General features: G+C 43.3%; 1 protein-coding gene across 4 annotated transcripts in view; it reads left to right on the top strand.

Moving 5' to 3' along the window:
- SLC22A23 (solute carrier family 22 member 23) overlaps window positions 1-19311 on the top strand; it is a 178629-nt gene that overhangs the window by 41174 nt on the left and 118144 nt on the right. The gene's annotated exons all lie outside the window — the stretch shown is intronic.

The raw sequence follows: 19311 nt of genomic DNA, 5'->3' as shown, positions 1-19311 counted from the left end.
TTGTGAGAAACTAATGCTTGCTCACTGTTCTTTCACGAGAGAGAGGACTGCAGGTTGATTTGGTACACCTAAATTATGTCTACATTGCAGTTAGACAGCCTCATACTAGCTGAGTCAGGCATGTGGGCCTCAGGGTCAGGTACTGTTTAAATGCGGTGCAGACATTTGGGCTCAGGCAGGGGTCCGGGTTCTGGGAACCTCTCACGGTTCTAGATCCCGAGCTCCAGCCCAAGCCTGAATATCTACACTGGAATCAAACAACCCCTTAACCCAAGCCTTGTGAGTTCAAGTCAGTTGGCACTGGACAGCAGCGGGTTTTTAATCGCAGTGTAGATCTACCCTTACTGGCCAAGATTTTCAAAACCCTCCCTTTCTGTTCCCCCCGCCCCCAAGGTGCTTGCTCAACACTATATGAAAATCAAGCTCCTTTAAGGCATCTCAAGTCAGGGACACAAAAGACTAGTCACTTCTAAAATTGGCTGCTATTTTTATTAATTAGAGAGTTAAAAACAGTTTTTAAGTGTGACTTCCAGCTAAATTAATAAACATTCTTGAATGTCCAACTCATAGTTTAGGCAGGGGACAGAGAAATAGCATAAAAAATAAATCCCTAAATCTGATATTTTCACAGGTCTTTGCCTCTTTCTCTCTCCACCTCTCTGCATTATATTGGAATATAGATAAAGATATTCCCTTCCCAGGAGCCAGACAAAACTGTTTTGGTTGGCAGCTGAGTCTGGAGTGCTGCAGTAAATACGGTAGCATGAACATGTACAGTAGCATGACCATAATTAGCAGCTAGTATCTTATTGAGAGGGAAGTATGGTATTTTTTTCTTTTATTTCTGTCACTGAAAAAAAATGATCAAGATATATCCTGGAACCTTCTGTACAGTTCTTCATACAGTTTTGTTTACTACCTATTGTAAAGTAGATTGATATTCAGCCCATCAGATCTCTGGTTTTAGCACAACATCCTTAACCTGCACATATATAAGATCCTACATAGTGCTGGGTTGTTCTGTTTTTTTTTGTTTTGGTTTGGTTTTTTTGTCTTTAGGTTACAGTGAGAGGAGATAGGGTGATTAATATATACAAGATTTTGTTCAGTGCGCCATAATAAATTATATGGTACCTGGGAAAAATTTTCTTCTCTTGCCTTTGGTCATATAATTCAAATCCGGTCCCAGCTTTCAGTGTTACTGAGTAGAATTAAACCGTACAGGTGTTTACAGCCTGCAAAGGTTATTAGCCTTCCACAAAGATGTGGTTTAGATTTGCTAGTTATGCTTGGACTTAGTGCTCACCTAAGGGAAACTATAAATAACTGTCTCAGATGCTTTGGGAATGGAAATACTATTTAAGTGTTGCTTGAAAACATAGGACTGCTAAGTTTTAGTTACCTTGCAAGGCTTTTGGAGTGGCAGAGTTAGAGCAGGTAATGGTTTCTTTCCTTCTGAACATCCCTAATACACTAAGGCAGCAGTTCTCAAACTGTGGGTCGGGACCCCAAAGTGGGTCATGACTCTGTTTTAATGGGGTCGCCAGGGCTGATGTTGGACTTGCTGGGGCCCGGGGCTGAAGCCGAAGTCAGAGCCCCACCACCCAGGGCTGAAGCCGAAACCCAAGGGCTTCAGCCCTGGCTGATGGGGCTCAGGTTACAGCCCCCCTGCCCAGGGCTGAAGCCCTCAAGCTTTGGCTTTGGGTGACGGGGCTCAGACTTTGGGTTTGGCCTTCCTGCCCGGAGTCATGTAGTAATTTTTGTTGTCAGAAGGGGGTCATGATGCAATGAAGTTTGAGAAACCCTGCACTAAGGGTATGTCTATATTGGAACTACACCTGAGCTAGTGCAGGCATGTCTACCCAAGCTGGAATTACACCTTCCAGCTCCAGCACAGACATTCCCTACGTGCATTAAGGTGTTGGGGACAAAAGAACCTAGCAATGTAGCCATGACTGTGTAGCTGCCCCGAATACATACTTTGTGTCTTGGACAGGTACGTACTGGGGTGGCTAGCCTGCGCTGCTGTGGCTACACTTCTATTTTTAGCGCACTAGTCCGATCAGATGTAGCACAGGTATCTCTGCTCGAGCTGAAAATCAAACCTTCCAGCCCCTAACTGAGCGTTGGAGAACTCGTATTCTTTCAAAGACAATGGTGAGATTGAGTTGTGTGAGAGAAGAGAGATACCAAAGCCTCTGAAGGGTTTAAAAACACAGGATGCTCTCACAAGAGGTCAGATGGTTCAGGAAGAGATTGAGGTGGAGACTGTTGGGAAGCAGTCTTATCCCAGCAGAGGTTGCAGGAGTGGGGTTCTGAGCTGAGAGGTCTACCGTAGCCCTTAGGTAAGACAGATGTGTATAGGCTGTTCATTGTTTTAACAATTCTTTTCCCTTGCTACGCTGTGTTCCTATGTTAAGATTAAGCAGTACTTTGCTTTCAAAAAAAGGCACTTCTGGGTCACTGTAATAACCACTGGTCACAGCTCCCAACGGGAAGAACTAAAGGTGGCTGAACCTAGTCAGACCTGTCGGGGGTAAACACAGTTGATACACAGGGCACTGTAACACAACACTCTGCCTCAAAGTGGGAGAATTGCAGGTTTCTGCGTCAGAGAATTTGAAGGCTCGAGGCCTGACACCAGAGAGGGAGGGGCAGTCAGACACCCCAGAAGAGGGGACAGAGGTGCAGCTAACCCTGAAACATGACACACATGCAGCAGCCAGAGACACGCTCTCTTTCACTGCTATCCTGAATTGGTTAGCTTGCGGTCTCCCCCAGATTATTAGTCATACTGAACAAAGTGCACTCAGCAAACATGACAATTGCTGAGCATGAGCATGTGATGAGGAAGACATTGATTATTTTTTTGGTTCTGACACAAAGGTAATTCCCATCCTTGGCTCACTTAGTCATCTAGGGCCATTGCTCTGAGAGTTGTTGTTGTTGTTGTTGACTTCTGTGTGACACCACCCATTGCTTACTTTAATTTTATACTTAGAGACAGGAAAACACTACTAAGGCCCAGATCCTGCCATTGACTCTGCATAAATAGCAATTTGTGACACATTTTGCTCCATTAACTTCATTGGCATTCCATGCAAATACAGGGGTCCTATAGTATAGAGTGCAGAATGGAGACCAATGGCACTTGGCATGTGATTTTCTTATTGCTAAAATGCTATGACACTTGTCATATTCATTAAGAAGGCACAGTCCTCCGTGCTAAAGATCTTGAAGGGGAAAATATCTTTCTGGGTGAGTAGAACTGGCGTACTAACATCTGTGTGTGTTCTTATCTTTTATCGTTTCAAATGATTTGTGCTATTGGAAAAAAACTAATGTTATTGCAGTGCATCCCTCTCAGTGTACTGGAATGAAGAACAAAGCTGGAGCATTGCCTCCTAAGGCATAGCACAAAGCAAAATGAACAGGAAACTAACATGATATGGGAAAAAGAACAGGAGTACTTGTGGCACCTTAGAGACTAACAAATTTATTTCAGCATGAGCTTTCGTGAGCTACAGCTCACTTCTTCGGATGCATAGAATTGAACACACAGACAGGAGATATTTATACATACAGAGAACATGAAAAGGTGGAAGTATGCATACCAACAGGAAGAGTCTAATCAATTGACCACCTGCATTGTAACTAAGATTTTTTTTTTCTCCCCTACTTTTCTGATTTTGAAATTTTCTATAATGTAAAGCAGGGTGGTGATAAAGGAAAATGGCCATGAAGGTGAACTGAGGTCTCTCAGTGGGTGAAAAAGTTATTTTCTGCCAGATGCTGCTGACAGCTTTAACAAGCATCCTGTTAATGCTACATGCCATCATTCTAGTGATCTTACCTGAGCCTAGATAGCATGAACAATGGCACAGATTTGCACACAATCATAGAATGCTCAGTAATTTCATGGGTGACTGAGCTGCAGACTGCTTTGCGAAATTAGAAAGCATAAACTTGAATGAACAGGTAAATAGGCTCTGAAAATAGGTTTGTTATAGGGGAGGAGATGTATTTCCATGTCACTGCGAGGGGGCTCGTGCACAATAAAAGGAAGTAGGACGGGGCGAGCAAACTTTTTGGCTTGAGGGCTGCATCGGGTTTTGTAAATTGTATGGAGGGCTGGTTAGGGGAGGGGGTCATGGCCCGGCCTCCAGCTCCTATCTGTGCTCCCTCCCCCCTCCCCCCCCCCCCCCGGGACTCCTGCCCCATCCAACTCCCCCCGTTCCCTGACGGCCCCTCTGGGACCCCTGCCCCATCCACACACCCCTGCTCCCTTTCCCCTGATAGCCCCTGGACCCCCACGGCCACATCCACCCCCTCCTCTCATTCCTGACAGCCCCCCGGGGACTCCTGCCCCCATTCAACCCCCTGTTTCTCCCCAACCACCATCCACACCCCCACCCCCTGACCACTACCATGAACTCCCCTGCCCTCTGTCCAACCACCCCGCCATCCCCCGGCTTCCAGCCCCCTTACTGCACTGCCTGGAGCACTGGTGGCTGGTGACGATACAGCCACGCTGCCGCCGCCATCACCACCACGCAGCACAGAGCACTGGGTCAGGCTGGGCTCTGCAGCTGCGCTGCCCCAGGAGCTCACAGCCCCTCCGCCCAGAGCATTGCGCCAGTGGTGGAGCGAGCAAACTGAGGCTGCGGGGGAGGGGCCGGCGGCGAGCCTCCTGCGCCAGGAGCTCGGGGGCCGGGCAGGACGGTCCCACGGGCCGTAGTTTGCCCACCCCTGAAGTAGGGCCATGTTCTAGTCTCTCTCTCTCTCTCTCTCAATTTTCATGGAGATACCTGCTGTGTGCTATGGAATTTTTAGCTCATGCTTCAAAAGACAGTTCAGACTGTCCAGTAATGTTTTCCATTGTGATGTCTCTGTATAATTAATAAGCTTTATGGCTTTGTCTTCTTAACCTTTTAATCCTTTAAAATGGACAGAGGGTGACTTTAAGTTGACAGAAATTTAACTTGGGTCCTATTGACTTAGCAAGAGGGGAGGCTGCCTTTTAATTTTTCATTTTTTTTTTTCTGGAAGATTTGTAACTTGTAATCGAAGTCTAGAGTTTTAGCTGAAGAAAGGAGCAAGATCTGTACAGACGAAATCCACCTACTAGACTGTGGGCTGTCAGCCAGATTTGCAAAAGAACTATGCTGCCATTTAGGCAACAAAATAAATGGCCAGATTTTCAGTATGGTGACTGCTGAGCTTTTTTTCAAAAATCTAGCTATGTGTGTGGGAATGTGAGCTCCTGGGTTCTGAGCACTTTTGGTAATCTGACTTTGAATGGGTACGACCACTCCAGCGTCTAGTCAAATCCTCAGTGCTCCATTATCTTCCCCCAACCCTTCAATAACAAAACGAACAAATGTAGCCCAAGCGAGTTACGTTAAGTGTTAGAAACCAGCAAAAGAGGGAGGAAAAATTGTTCAGTCCAAATCTGGAGTGCTGCATGACTAAAGCTGTGAAATGAATCTTTCAAGTGGGGGAGGGGAACATTCAACCAGTTTTCGGACGGACTGAAATGAGGTTTGACTTTGTGGTGCCTTGATAAGATTCTGTTCCCATGACAAGATCAAGGTTTTAAAATTATTAACTTCTTGTTTATGTAATCAACATCTACCCTAACTAATTCTATTCAGCTTTGATGCAGCAAGAGTGATGACAGACAGATGCTTTGAGAGAGATTCTCACCAGATCTCACTTCAGTGTATTGAACAGTGCAGTATTGCTCAAAGAACAAATACAAATTTCTGTATTTTGAGCATAATTGGAAATGTGGCCTAACCATAGTGCTGCAGATAAATACTCTTGTGGATGACCGTGTTATCCAATATGATGGGTCAGATAAAATCAATCCCACAATTTTCCCTGCTCAGAATACAGCCTGCAGTGTCCATGTGAACTATCCTCTTCTCATTGTTCCAAAAGAGCTTCAACAGCTTTGAGGCGGGAAGGGGGAGAGAATACACATGAAAAATATAGCCCAGCTGTACCTTTTACATCACTCTGACAGTGCAAAGAGGTGTTAAAGTGGGTGTAAATGTAAGTTTTGAAACGTTTCCAACTTGATGCTGCTTTACACTGCTAGATTAGTATAGAGAGGCCTTGGTGTAAATGCCCTGGATTTCGGATTGACAGGAAATAACGTTGATTCTGTCACGTGAACTTGTATTTTTTTTCTGTCCTTTCCTTTTGTGGCAGAAACTAAGGAGCATTTCCTTGTTCTGTAAATCTGAAAACTTCACAACTGCTCTTCTTTTGGCACTGTGGTCTCCCTTATGTATTGATTCTAAAGGGGTGATCAATGGGGAAACCAGTGAAAGATGCTTTTAATTTTGAATGCTCTTTGCACATACATGAGATGTCCTAACCTCCTTAACTTCAGTGTACCCGATCTAATCATGCCAGGATGCTTCTCCTGTTCTAAACCGACTTTATTTTCCAAAGTTATTTTCCCTTCTGCATTGCAGAAAACAAGTATAGCTTTTAATGTCATATATATTGCTGGCTGTATGTTTAATGCAACATATAAACTAATATTGGAAAAGTTTAGCAACATTAAGGCTGAGAAATTATGGAAAGGAATTGAGAGATCTGAGCTGAGATTTAAAATGACATGAGAAAAGTGAAAAGAGAGTGTAATGGAGCTATTATTGGTACTATAATAATTGTACGTTCTAAAGATAACCTTACTATTTGCCTCAGGGACCAGAACACAAATATTAGTGTTTGAAGATAGCCATTGCTGAGTTTCTATCCCCAAAAGACAATTTCAAAGCAAAATAATGCAGTATTCCTGGGACGGGGGAGGTAGCTTTATTTATTTAATTTATTTTTTAAAGGAAGCATTTGATTTAAAAGGAAATTGTCTCAATTCGGTACTGAATATCCTGTCAGTCCTCAGACCTAGGAGTTTGTGACCGAGAGAATAGAAACTGTATTGCAGTAGGGAACACTATATCATCTCAGTGCTACCTCCAACAAGGGTTCCCTATAATTGATGTAACAGTTTTATGTGGATACAGGGGAACTTCTGAAGGGTCACAGTGCTTCTGGCAGCAATAGGGCTACCAGCTTGTCAAAGCGTGTGTTCTATTCCTTCCTGATGTTGTTTACGTTCCCAAATTGATGTATGTGGTTGGTAGCACTGCAGGGAGGGTGTGTGTTTCTAACAGGATGTTTGCTGCCAGCAAACAAACTCCATGTTAGCCTCTTGCCCAAGGATCCAACTCTCCATACTTCCTGAACCACTGGGGAATTAACAGCTCTCTAATCTTTGCTACACAAACAATGGTGTTTGTCCATTCTGTTAGCGAAACCATGAAGATTCTTCTTTCTACCATGCTAAGTTATTGCATTTACAGAGAACAGTTACCTCCATCTTTGTGGTCACAAAAGTCTTTGTCCTTCAAGTTATCATGGACTTACAGTTAGCATCATACATCCAGGACTTTTCTGTCAGAAGTGTAAATGATTCAGAGTTGGAGATGTGAAAGGCTTCCCGTGCTCTGAGTAGGTTTCAGTATCTTTCTCAAGTGAGGAGCTAAATCTGCTGTACTGGAGTGTTCCTTGCCAAAGCCATTTGTGTCCAGCCTCTTCTGGTAGAGCTGTTGGCTCATCAGGCTTCAGCTACTCTGTGTCCTAAGCTATGATCAGTGTCCTGACCTCAGACCATCAGAACCTAGTGTGTTAAATGCGGCATTTAGGGCTCAGTAGTGCTGAGGCTGCCCTTCCAGCAGCCAGCTGATACCATTTCAACTCTCTCTCATTGTGAGATTTGTGTATTTCTCTGTGTTTTTTATGTGTATCTTTTTTTTCTGCTGCAAAACCATGCATATATGGTGCCATAGCACAGCTTTTAAACAGCGCATCGTGATGCTTCCCTGCCCTGCCCTGCCCTGCCCTCTCCGCAGAACATCTTGTTAGGAAAGTGCAAACCAAGTTTTGATGGGAGCAGAATGGGAAATGCAAATGGACACAATTTAAAAAAAACAACAACAAAACTATTCCTTTAGTGGTTTGAGTATTTAAAACAAACACATGATATTAAAGGTTTTTAAGGGAGAAAAGAAATCAGTTCACCCATGTTCTGATGAAGAGTGTGAGGATCTTTTAAACCCTTTTTTAAAGTTTTGTTTTGTTGTGTGTTTGCTTGCCCCTGATCTCTGTCCTGGCCCCCTTTCTCTGCTACAAGCATTCAGTAAGTGCAATACATACATACATTTTTCTCTCCATCATTCAAGAGGAACTATATATCAACAATGCAGGACTAAATTTCTATTCCTAATAAATCTGCACCCTTTCTTCCCTAACAGTACAACCTCAGATGAATTCCCAGTTTAACTTCCTATTTGATTTTTTCATTCTGTGTATGTAATTTTCTGTATCAAATTATTCGTTGCTGTAATTTCTACAAACGCACACTATTCAGTCATATGCAGTATAAAAACATAAGTTTATTTTGCTTTAATTCATGTTTCAGTTGTGTGATTACTGGCATATATACTCTAGCATTCAAACTCTATACCTATGCTTTTATGGTTTAGTCCTCTTTTAAAGAAAGCAACCACTATTTGTTGCAGCATGTACAAATTAGAAATCAGCTGTTGCAATGTGATTATTGAGAGAGACACACGAGGTCTGAGTGGTATTTTACCTTTTGAGCACATGTGGCTAAATTTTTAATTGATAGGATGTACACAGGTGTATATGTATCAAAGGGCAAATTTTGGGTGTTAGCGTTTAATATTAATGTTGTGTAATTTATGGCTGCAACGTGAATTGTAAGAGAGAAAAGAAATCAGTTCACCCATGTTCTGATGAAGAGCGTGAGGATCTTTGTAAACCCTTTTTTAAAGTTTTGTTTTGTTGTGTGTTTGCTTGCTCCTGATCTCTGTCCTGGCCCCCTTTCTCTGCTACAAGCATTCAGTAAGTGCAATACAAAAATTTGATGATAGGTGTTCTGAAAGTGGATTGATATTCAACTGAATAATAATAAAACAGATAGGATCAGTGATGAGTGCCCAAAATCCTAATAACTGGTTCCCTACCGGGTTTTCGGCGGCATTTCGGCGGCGGGTCCTTCACCCGGAGTGAGTGAAGACACCATCCCCCGCTGCTGAAGTGCCGCCAAAGACCCGGTAGGGAACCGTGTGGTGAGTACAAGCCCCCTGTGCCTGTCTCTCCCGCCCCATCCGACCCCAACCCAACCCATGTCCTGCCCCCGACTTCCCCCCTCAGAACCTGCAACCCATCAACCCCCTCCCTTGACTCCTTGTCCCCTTACCACCCCCTCCCAAGACCAGGGGTGAAAGTAAGTCCAGTGACTTACCAGTACGCTGGGGCCAGCGCTGGCCCCCAGAAGGGGAGGGGCCTAGGGCGGAAGGGCTGTGGCTGAGGGAGTCAGAGTCAGCCCCAGACCACCCTGTAAGGTAAGTGCTGCCCCCCCCACCCTCACCAGGGTAGCAGCAGCAGCCCGGGGCTCCGGGGGCTATTTAAAGGGTCTGGGGTTCCCCTGCTTCTACCGCCCCGGCCCTGTAAATAGCCACGGGAGCTCTGGGGAAGCAGCTGGGGTTCCCATGGCTATTTAAAGGACTGGGGTGGCAGAGACAGCTGGAGCCCCCCACTACCCCTGGGCTCCGGGGGCTATTTAAAGGGCCCAGGGCTCCCCTGCTTCTACTGCCCCAGCCCTTTAAATAGCCACCGGAGCCCACCCTCTACCCAACTCGCCCCGCTCCCTGTCCCCTGACTGCTTCGACCCCATCCACCACCACTCCAAAAAGCTCTGGAACTCCCACACCCACCCAACCCCCCATCCCCTGACCACCCCCCCAGAGCCTCCACCCCCTCCAGCTGCTCCCTGCCACTTATCTAACCCCTCCTCCCAACCCCCTTACCATGCTGCTCAAAGGCAGGCTCTGGGAGAGGGGGGGAAGCAGGGGAGGGGCCGGGGGAGACGGACAGAATGGTCCCGTGGGCCAGATGTGGCCCACAGACCAGAGTTTGCCCACCCGCTGGCCCCTTTAATAACTAATTCTACACCGGCTTCTAAATTTAACAACCGGTTCTTGCGAACTGGTGCGAACTGGCTCCAGCTTACCACTGGATAGGATCATGGTATCGGTCACAGAGGAAAAGAATTCTTAAGGACAGTTACTTGGTTAGAAAGGTATAACTATCTTGATAATGTTCTTTGATATGGGAGGGAGCACTGTTTAGCAGCTGGAGCATGGGACAGGGCATAAGGAGCTCTGGATTCTCTTAATGATGTGTTTACTGACTTGCTGTGTTACCTTGGGTGATTTCCTTAGCCCCTTGATTCCCAAGAACTATCAAGTGGTTCATGTTTATGGAGGTTCAAGGCTGATGGTATTAACCCAGGGGTCGGCAACCTCTGGCACGCGGCTCGCCAGGGTAAGCACCTTGGCAGGCCGGGCCAGTTTGTTTACCTGCCGCGTTGGCCGATTCGGCCAATCGCGGCGCCCACTGGCCGCGGTTCACTGCTCCAGGCCAATGGGGGCGGCGGGAAGCTGGGGGGCTGCGGGAAGCCGTGGCCAGCACATCCCTCGGCCTGTGCCGCTTCCCGCTGCCCCATTGGCCTGGGACAGCAAAGCCAGGAGCTGCGATCGGCCGAACCTGCTGACGCGGCAGGTAAACAAACTGGCGAGCTGTGTGCCAGAGGTTGCCGACCCCTGGTATTAACCTTTCTGTGGCTGTTTCCCCATCTGCAAAATGGTGATTACACTTGTCTCACAGCAGTGCTGAGAGACGTAATGTGTAAAGAGCTGTGGGACCTTGGATGAGAAATTGCACTGGACTGCAAAGCATTATCAACATAATGTATCACCATTAAAAATCTAAACTTGGGGACCAATGCACTCAAACATAGAAAATAGATAAGTGAAATACCTGGATAACATATGGCAAAAGGTTAAACTAATCCCCTGATTGAAGAGGAAGATAGAGGGGAACTCTTGGGGAGCTCGCATGGATACTGAGTAAAGGCCTCTATCCTGCACAGAGAATCATTTACGCAGACAGCTGCATTGTGATTGGGGCCTAAGAGAAACACCTCACCATGTTGTTAGTTCTGTACATCCAGTATTCCAGTGCTGTGGGAAAGGCCAGTAGCAAGAGAGGTTGGGAGAAAAAAGGAGAGAGAGAGAATGTGGGAGAAGTAGAAAATACAATGTTGAGTGGGGGAGGGGCGGAAGAGAGGGGATTGATATCTGAAGACAATTATAAGAAAAGATAAAGTGAAGTTAGGCAGGAAAAACAAGAGACTTATTAAAATTTATAAATTGGGAGAAGCAGCTTGTCCCTATTGTTCCATTATAAAACCCCATGTTATAATTTTGGCTTAGAATATTGACTTAGTCTAAAAGTTGACATATTTACATATAATATACGAAGGCAAAAAAGAATGTTTTTCTGTGAAGTGTGTGTGTGGGGGGGAAAACTTCATAAAATGGCTTTTGATCTGAAAATTCATTGAAAATTACTCTGCATTGAAACTTTAACCTCTCTAAGATTTATTTTATTTGTTTAGTCCTCTGTCTCCAAAAGTGACTTTATCCTTATCTTTTCTCTACTGGGAGAACTAAAATGTCACATTTGACCACTTTGGAACTAGTGTAAGAGAGGTTTTTAAATCTATATCTGGACACAGACAATATTAGCAAGGTTCAGGTTTGGCTTATTATGGAGAGAGGCTCGAACAGTGAATTTTTTTTTTTTTTTTTTGGTCTCAAGTTTGGTCCCATCTCCTGCTTCAGGATTTCTTTTGGCGTCTATGCTAGATCTGGAATAGAATATTGAGTACCTGATTGTATTAATGGATCTTTACCAGGTGTATTAGGCCCATCTCTGACCCGTTCGTCAGGTGACACACTTTCTTCTTCTTCTTGATCACCTATGACTGTTGCATTTCAGTAACCTATAGTTCTCCAAATAGCACTCCCAGTGATATCCTTTGATCAATGCTCGGAGGTTGGATCCTTGAGCAAGTAGCACACAGCAAGATGGAGGACATGGGACTCCTGATAAAATGGGGTGTGAATAAAAAACATTTTCACTTTAGCTAGAAGAAAAACCAGCATTTACACGAAAGAGTTGAGGCATGTTAACAATCAAAGGCTTCACATAGATTTGAACTAGGCATCACCCCGTTATCTGAGGTTGCAAGAACAAAAATGCAGTAAAATTAAGAGTATAGACCATAAAAAAAAAAAATCTGTCCGAGACTAGTGACTGCTAATATGAGAGCAGTACTGCTGTGTGATGCCATGCTATCACAGAGATCCCATCGTTGTGTTTCAAGTGGCTGGTGAAATTTGCAATGAGATATTAATGTCTTTCCCAGTTAGGCCCAATTTGCAGTGAGAGACACTGTTGTCTGTTATGATTATGAAATACTCTCATTTCCGTCTATTCTCACACTTCTTCTATTCGTGCACTGTACCCATGGCAGCTTGCACATTGAATTTATAGTCTGATGTCGCTCTTCCCACAAGAATGAAACATGAAGTAAAATATTTTATGGGAGATCAGTTGTTTCAGAAACAACTCCCCTGTCTGTTCTAAGTGGATTAGAGCCACTTAACCTTCCCTACCTCCCCCTGATTCCTAGATGGAATATAAAATTTTAAAATATCTATTCATAAATCTAGCAAAAGTTTTGCAAAGTTTCATATTTTCTTCAAGCAGGCTAAAGGCAGGTTCAAGAGCACTTAATTGTGTCTGTGTAAATGCAGAATTGGTATAATCACCATGACTGACACTGTTTTTGCAAGGTTATTTGCTTGTGCATGTAGTAGTTATTTTTTCTTCTTGCTAACAGGTTGGAAGTATCCAGTTTACAAAAATCCTGCATTGGTATCAGGAAATAAATGGCAAAATCCTATTACAGAATATAGTAGATTATATGAAGTGTTGTTTAATTTCACTTACTAAAGATTATTGAAGATGCAAGATTTTTTTTATAAGCAGCCTGCCTTTGCAACTATGCTAGAGAGAACCAACTTTAAAACAACCCCCTCCTCCCCCCAGCACTTTAAGACAGGGATCTCAAACTCAAATGACTACAAGTGCCACGTGAGGACTAGTACACTGGCCCGAGGGCTACATCACTGCAACCCCCCACTCACTGCCCTGGCCCCGCCCCTACTCCACCCCTTCCATGAGGCCCCGTCCCTATTCCAGCTCATTCCCCAAATCCCCGCCCTGCCCCACCTCTTCTCCGCCTTCTATCCTGAGCACGCGGCTCCCTGCTCTTCCCCCATTCCTCCTGGAAAGCGCTAAGCACTGCCAAACAGCTGTTTGGCAGTGGGAAGTGTCTGGAGGCAGGCAGAGGATCAGGGATGTTGCACAAGCTGGAGGGGAGGGGAGCTTGGCAGCTGCAGGAAATAACTCGGGGAGGGGCGTGGGGAGTTTGGCGGGCCGCAGCTAATGACTCCATGGGCCGTGTGTTTGAGACCCCTGCTTTAAGCTTTCTCTGTTTTAAATAAAGCAGCCATCCTTAATTGAGGAATCTCCACTGGTGAAAGAAGACACAGTTCTTGTTGACCCATTGCTAGGGACACCATCATGTACATACCTACTTTTTCACATCTTTGAGAATTTGATGAGATGGGCAATTTTAAAGCCTAGAGGAGCTTCAAAACTTGCTCATTATAGGCTTTTTAAAGATTATATCTGTATTAGCTCTGCTTATTGGTAATTTACAGGTCTAATTTTGTAGAAATTTACATATGTTGGACAGGTAAACTTCTTACCAAAATGGTCCTCTTCATTTTTTTTCTTAGGACATATCTGTCCTGTCATAGGGAAAAATTAACCTGGCAACAGAAAAAAGCTTCTTGAAGATCCTTTAAAGAAAAGCATGTCCATTATCGCTATCCGTGGTTCTTTTAATTTAGTGCCCTTCAGCTCTTGGAATGAGCAGGCTATATCCTTGGGCTCATTTAAAAAAAAAATCCACTGAAACTTGATTAGAGAACCAGATATGATCAGGTCTCTATTACTAGACTTCCTTCTCACTGGCAAGCTTTTGCTAACAGTGCGAGAGAAGTTTCAGCAGAGAATAAATAGAAACTACAGTCAGCAGACGACAATAGTCTGTTGCTCAGAGTAAAGTTTTCTGTCCAGTGACTTGGCAGCGAGTGACTAGGGCCTCAGGAGCAGAAATGCAGCATTGCAACATTACAGTACTGAAGGGCAGCTTCTTACATGGAAAAACGAGAATACGCAGCTTCATTGTTTTCTTTTTCTTTTTGCTTCACTGAGCTTGTTCTTCAGGAAAAGGCTAATTTTTTATAAGCTTGTTGTACGTAGCGGGTGAATAAAGGAATAGATGTTGCTGTCTGTGTCCAGAGTGCAAGAATTGAAAGATGGTTACAGGGCTGACTTGTTTTTCAACCTCCCGCTCATATTTATTGCAAGAGAATCCTGAGATCTTTATTTGGAACTGCAGTGGCATGTTCTTGTTTTTTGTTTTTCCCTGTTGCTTAATTAATGAATGAATGGTCACTTAGGAGTTGACATTAAAATGTGTTGCTGAGTAATTATTACATATGAAAACTGGGTATAATGGGCTTTAAAAAACAAGGGCAAGGGGGATTTATTATGCTACACAGATTGGAAAAAGTGCAAAAACGGGTCTGAAATAAGAGTGATTAGGTTTCTGATACATCTGTGTTTTATTTGGGTCAGGAATTACAGCGCTGAGGAAACTTCCCATATCTAAACCAGATAGGGAAGAGGAGTTTTTCCTTGGAATAATCTATCTTTTGAAAAGTAGAGAGAATGGGAAAAATCAGACATGATACCTCAATGCTGTTGGCTTGTGTTAATAGATATGTAAGGGTTAGTCATTTGTTGACCTGGAAGCAGCAGGTCAGAACCTTCTTTTATGGACAGGGCATCTGCCACTATATTTCCTTTCCCCTTTGTATGGAAAAAACCCTCTTTTGTCTCCTTTGTTCACAATCTCCAAGACACAATGTCAGAGACTATCCATAATTTCACCTACAGCGTTGTTACAAACATTTCACAGTGATATTAATGACCTGTGTGTTGCTAGATTTCAAACAATATATTCCATGTCACCTTTTCAATAAATATCACGACACCAGTGAGTTAAGTGTAGTTAGGTCAGGCCTGACGAGAGCTGCTGATACAGAGTAATGAACAAATTTCCCTCCCTGGCTCACACTCCCAGTCTTCTTGCCTAGTTAATCCCAGTCTCCCCCATCCCCCAATCCCAGTTTCTACCTACCCCACCCCAGGCTTCTTCCCAAAGGTCTGGCTTTTGTCCGTTGCATTTGAATCAGGCAGCTTTCTCCTCCACAGTGCTTGGGCTTAGCAGTGGAGTCACTGATTGCACAGTAGAGAGAGGCTCTCATTTCAGGAGTCCAGACCTGCCACAGCCTACAGCAGCCCATAGTTTGAAAGTCCTATTCAGCTCCAGGGTTGAAGCATGGGCAATGCAGATGGAGTTTTCAGGAAATTTAGCTCCTATAATTGTCTACCAGCCCTGCCTACGTTTATAACTTTCAAATTTGTGCAGTGGTAACATTACATTCTTACAGTAACAGCATTATTGACTTCACTCCAGTGTGAAGAAAGAAGACAATAATATTCCATGGCTATGTTAAATTTTTGTTCAGATACTTTGAGCCATTTCCAGCGAGAGACCAAGAGAAAAAATAAGAGAAGAAAGACAGTAAAGACTGGTTAATGAGTCATTCTATATATATGAGGTGTTTCACAAACTCCTGCATGAGTTCCATGTTAACCCCAACAGATTTAAGAAGGTGGCTCTAGTGAAGAGAAAAAACATCTAGCTAACAAGGTCAGTGAGCGTGCAGAAAATTATCCGGTGTGGTCTGATTTATTTCTCTGGAGGTTTAGAATGAATACGTGGCTAAGGCAGCGAGGGAAGGTTTATATAGCACTAGAGATACCTGCCAGCTTTCTGGTATGACTAAGCATAGGTTTACAGTTCAGTCTTTCTGTGGGTTGGAGGGAATGAGCGGGAAGTCATGCATTTGCAAATATTTACCTGCAAAATAACCAATCAAAATGAGGCTACCACCCAAAAACTGCATGTAAAGGGAACTAAAACATCATCCTAAATTTATAATTATCCCAAAATGATGGGGGGGTCATTATTCTCTAAATTTCAACTCCAATGATATTTTGATATACTGTACAGTAAATGGCAAAACTTTTACTCCTACCAGGGTTACATAGGATTATATTGTAACAAATATGTGTAACACGGGTACTTTAAGATGAACATAACCAAGCAGACCTAAGGAGGCAGTGTCTGGGGGTTTTAGGGCTCCGGTGATCTGTTTAGGCAGGGAATTTTCATCACCTATTCAGGCAGTTGGGCTGTATTTCATGCTGCTGTTAAACTACACAATGTTAATATTTTCATTAATAGACTATCTTAATCTCTGTCCTGTTATCAAGTTCCACATGAATGATTTTTGCCCTCCAAATTGTATCCTTATGTCAAACTGTAAAATAGTCTGTGCTACTTCAGTTGCTTGCTTATTATGCAAACAAACAAATTGCATCTCATAAATTCAGGAAGATTTGTATACACATAACAGTGGAACAAGGACGCCAAGTTCTTGCATAAAGGCTGAGTAGTGCAGTTGTTTTTAGGACTTCATCAGTTGCTAAAGAAAAAGTACAAAGGCTATGGGATACACATGTGGCTGACAAATTACTTTTGATTCAGTGGTTTTCATTCAATTGTTTTGATTCTTCCCTTCTTCAGAAAAGAGGTATATGATGTGAATGTTTGTAGTGATCATGATTTCCAGATAAAGCACTTAATGCTGTTTGTTAATTTGGCATAACACCTCAAGTGAAATCCCCGTGCACCGTGTCTTAACCCTGCAATGTCCTCTATCATAATGACCTCAGTCTTCCCTTGTGGAACACTTTCTCCTTAGAACTTATGTGCTAATACTATTCCAGAGCAGTAATTTGAATGCTGAAAGCATCATTAGGATTGCTCACTGTGCCAAGTTTATTTATTGGCATAATTGTCCTAATAAAATATCTGTTTGCAGTGATGTTGTGACCTGAAGAAGAGCTCTGTGTAGCTCGAAAGCTGGTCTGTTTCATCAACAGAAGTTGGTCCAATAAAAGGTGTTACTTTGCCCATCTTGTCTCTCTAATAAAATATCTAACAGATCATTATTATTAACTTGGTTATTTACGGATATGTTTGTCCTCTTGCCAAAGGTCAGGAAGAAGCTCTGTCCATGACTATGGATGTTCTAAGTGAAAAGGAAATAATTAAAGTATGTGAGATTTTACTCTTAATTTAATTTCATAACTCGACACCTGGAGGGATAGCAAATCACAAATAAAACTGGTGTAACTAGCAGGAAGTGTGTGTGTGTGTGTGTGTCCGTCCCATTCTTTGGAGGACAGTTTTACATAGAGGGACTTTTGAGAGATGTTTATTCAAATAGATGTTATCTTTCTGCCCCATTAAACAAGAAATTTGGTTTTCAACAGCACTTTACTAGTGTATCCAAGCCAAGGCAGACTGATTAGCTGGAGGACAGCCAATTTTGTGATTGTCATCTCCTGTTTAATACTCACCATGTGTTTTGATACACACATCAATGTTAAAACTCCTCCTTCTAGAGACATCAGTATACAATACAGTAAATCAGTTTGTTAGGAAATAACTTGATAGAACCAAACATCCAGCTTCCCTGCAAACTTTTCCTTATAACGAAGAGAAACATTGTTAGCTTGACTCATGTAACTCAGAGTTAGTCACAACAAATGCTGCAAACCTTTATCTGTGCTTTTCTACATTTGATTTATAAGTGAGTGGTCTGGAATATACCTGAATATATTGAAGTGCAGTTTGTTTCCTGCAGGTAAATGGCAGATATTCCACATCTAAACACAGAATGTGTTCAGATAGGTCACCTAGATTTCAGGACAGGAAACACATTTTTAAAGCAGTTTTGTATGTGTGTATTAGTGGGAAAGAGGGTCTTCCAAAATTACTATGACCAAGATTGTCAAAATTTGGGGGGAAAATGAATATTTTTTGTACCAATTACTTGCCGTTTCCCAACATAAGAACGGCCATACTCGGTCAGACAGTATTGGGATCTTGTCTAGTCTTCTGATAGTTTTGACCTTCACAAGCTCCCCTGGCAACGAGTTCTACAAGCTGACTGTGCGTTGTGTGAAGAAGTACTTCCTTTTGTTTGTTTTAAACCTGCAGCCTATTAACTGGCTCTACTTATTACATTCTTTCTTGCATTAATTTGATGAGAAGAAAGGATGGAGGTGATTGAACTCCCTGGAATTAACTGCCTATGGAAAAATATAAAAGTGTGTATTTGAATTAAAGAACAAGACCAAATCCGCTATTGTAGCTTCTTGTCTGCCCAATATATACCAGGTCTCTGAAATACTAAATAAGTTTGATTGCTATGACTGTTTTAATAATTCATTTACCCTTTGATGGCTGCAGACATTTTGTCTAGAATCAAATGTAGTATTAGTTTCATATCTCATGTGTCCGCCATTTAGGAGACACTGCCCTGCAAATGCAGGACACAAGTCTGATATGGGGAGATTTTTCCAGCTCCGATTAATGTAATTATATATATATATAATGACCCCCTTAGCAGGGTTTTGACACAGGACTTCTAGCTGTATAGCACAGGCCTCTACTACTTTAGCTAGTAGGGTAACTCCATTAGCTGGCAGTAGGTTGCCTTCTGTAGGCTAGCTTCTAAAAGGAGATATGGTATACCCAGTGGTTCTCAAACTGGAGAACTTTCAGCCTCCACCCCCAAACCCCACTTCACCTCAGAGGCTTGATGTGTGAAAGGGATCACCAATACAAAAGTTTGAGGACCACTGCTGCGCGTGCATACACGTACACACCCCGCTAGTAGTCTGAAAATTGTCAGCCTGAAAGAGTAGATCTTTATAGATGGCGAAGGAGCTGTTTCTCATGAGCTAAATGCTGACTCAGCTCCTGCCTCGGACCCTCCCACAGCTCCCGAGAGAGACCCTGTTTGGCTAGGCATTGCATTGCTGGGACCTGCCAGTTTACACTTTGATTTTTGAGCATTTCTGTTGGCTTGCTGTTGTGTTTAAGACACACACAAGCAGCACATAGTGTCTCAGCTTCCTGAGGGTGCTCCAATGAAGGCTGTCTGTTCGCTGAAAGTGTCAAGTAGGAGTGTGCTATATTTTCCATCCCTTCTCATCCTCATCCTCCTCCCCATTTGCCCC

Source organism: Mauremys reevesii, linkage group 2, assembly GCF_016161935.1.
Source record: "Mauremys reevesii isolate NIE-2019 linkage group 2, ASM1616193v1, whole genome shotgun sequence".
NCBI lineage: Eukaryota > Metazoa > Chordata > Testudines > Geoemydidae > Mauremys > Mauremys reevesii.
The sequence above is the reverse complement of the archived record's forward strand: the minus strand, read 5'-3'. Positions and strand labels throughout refer to the sequence as shown.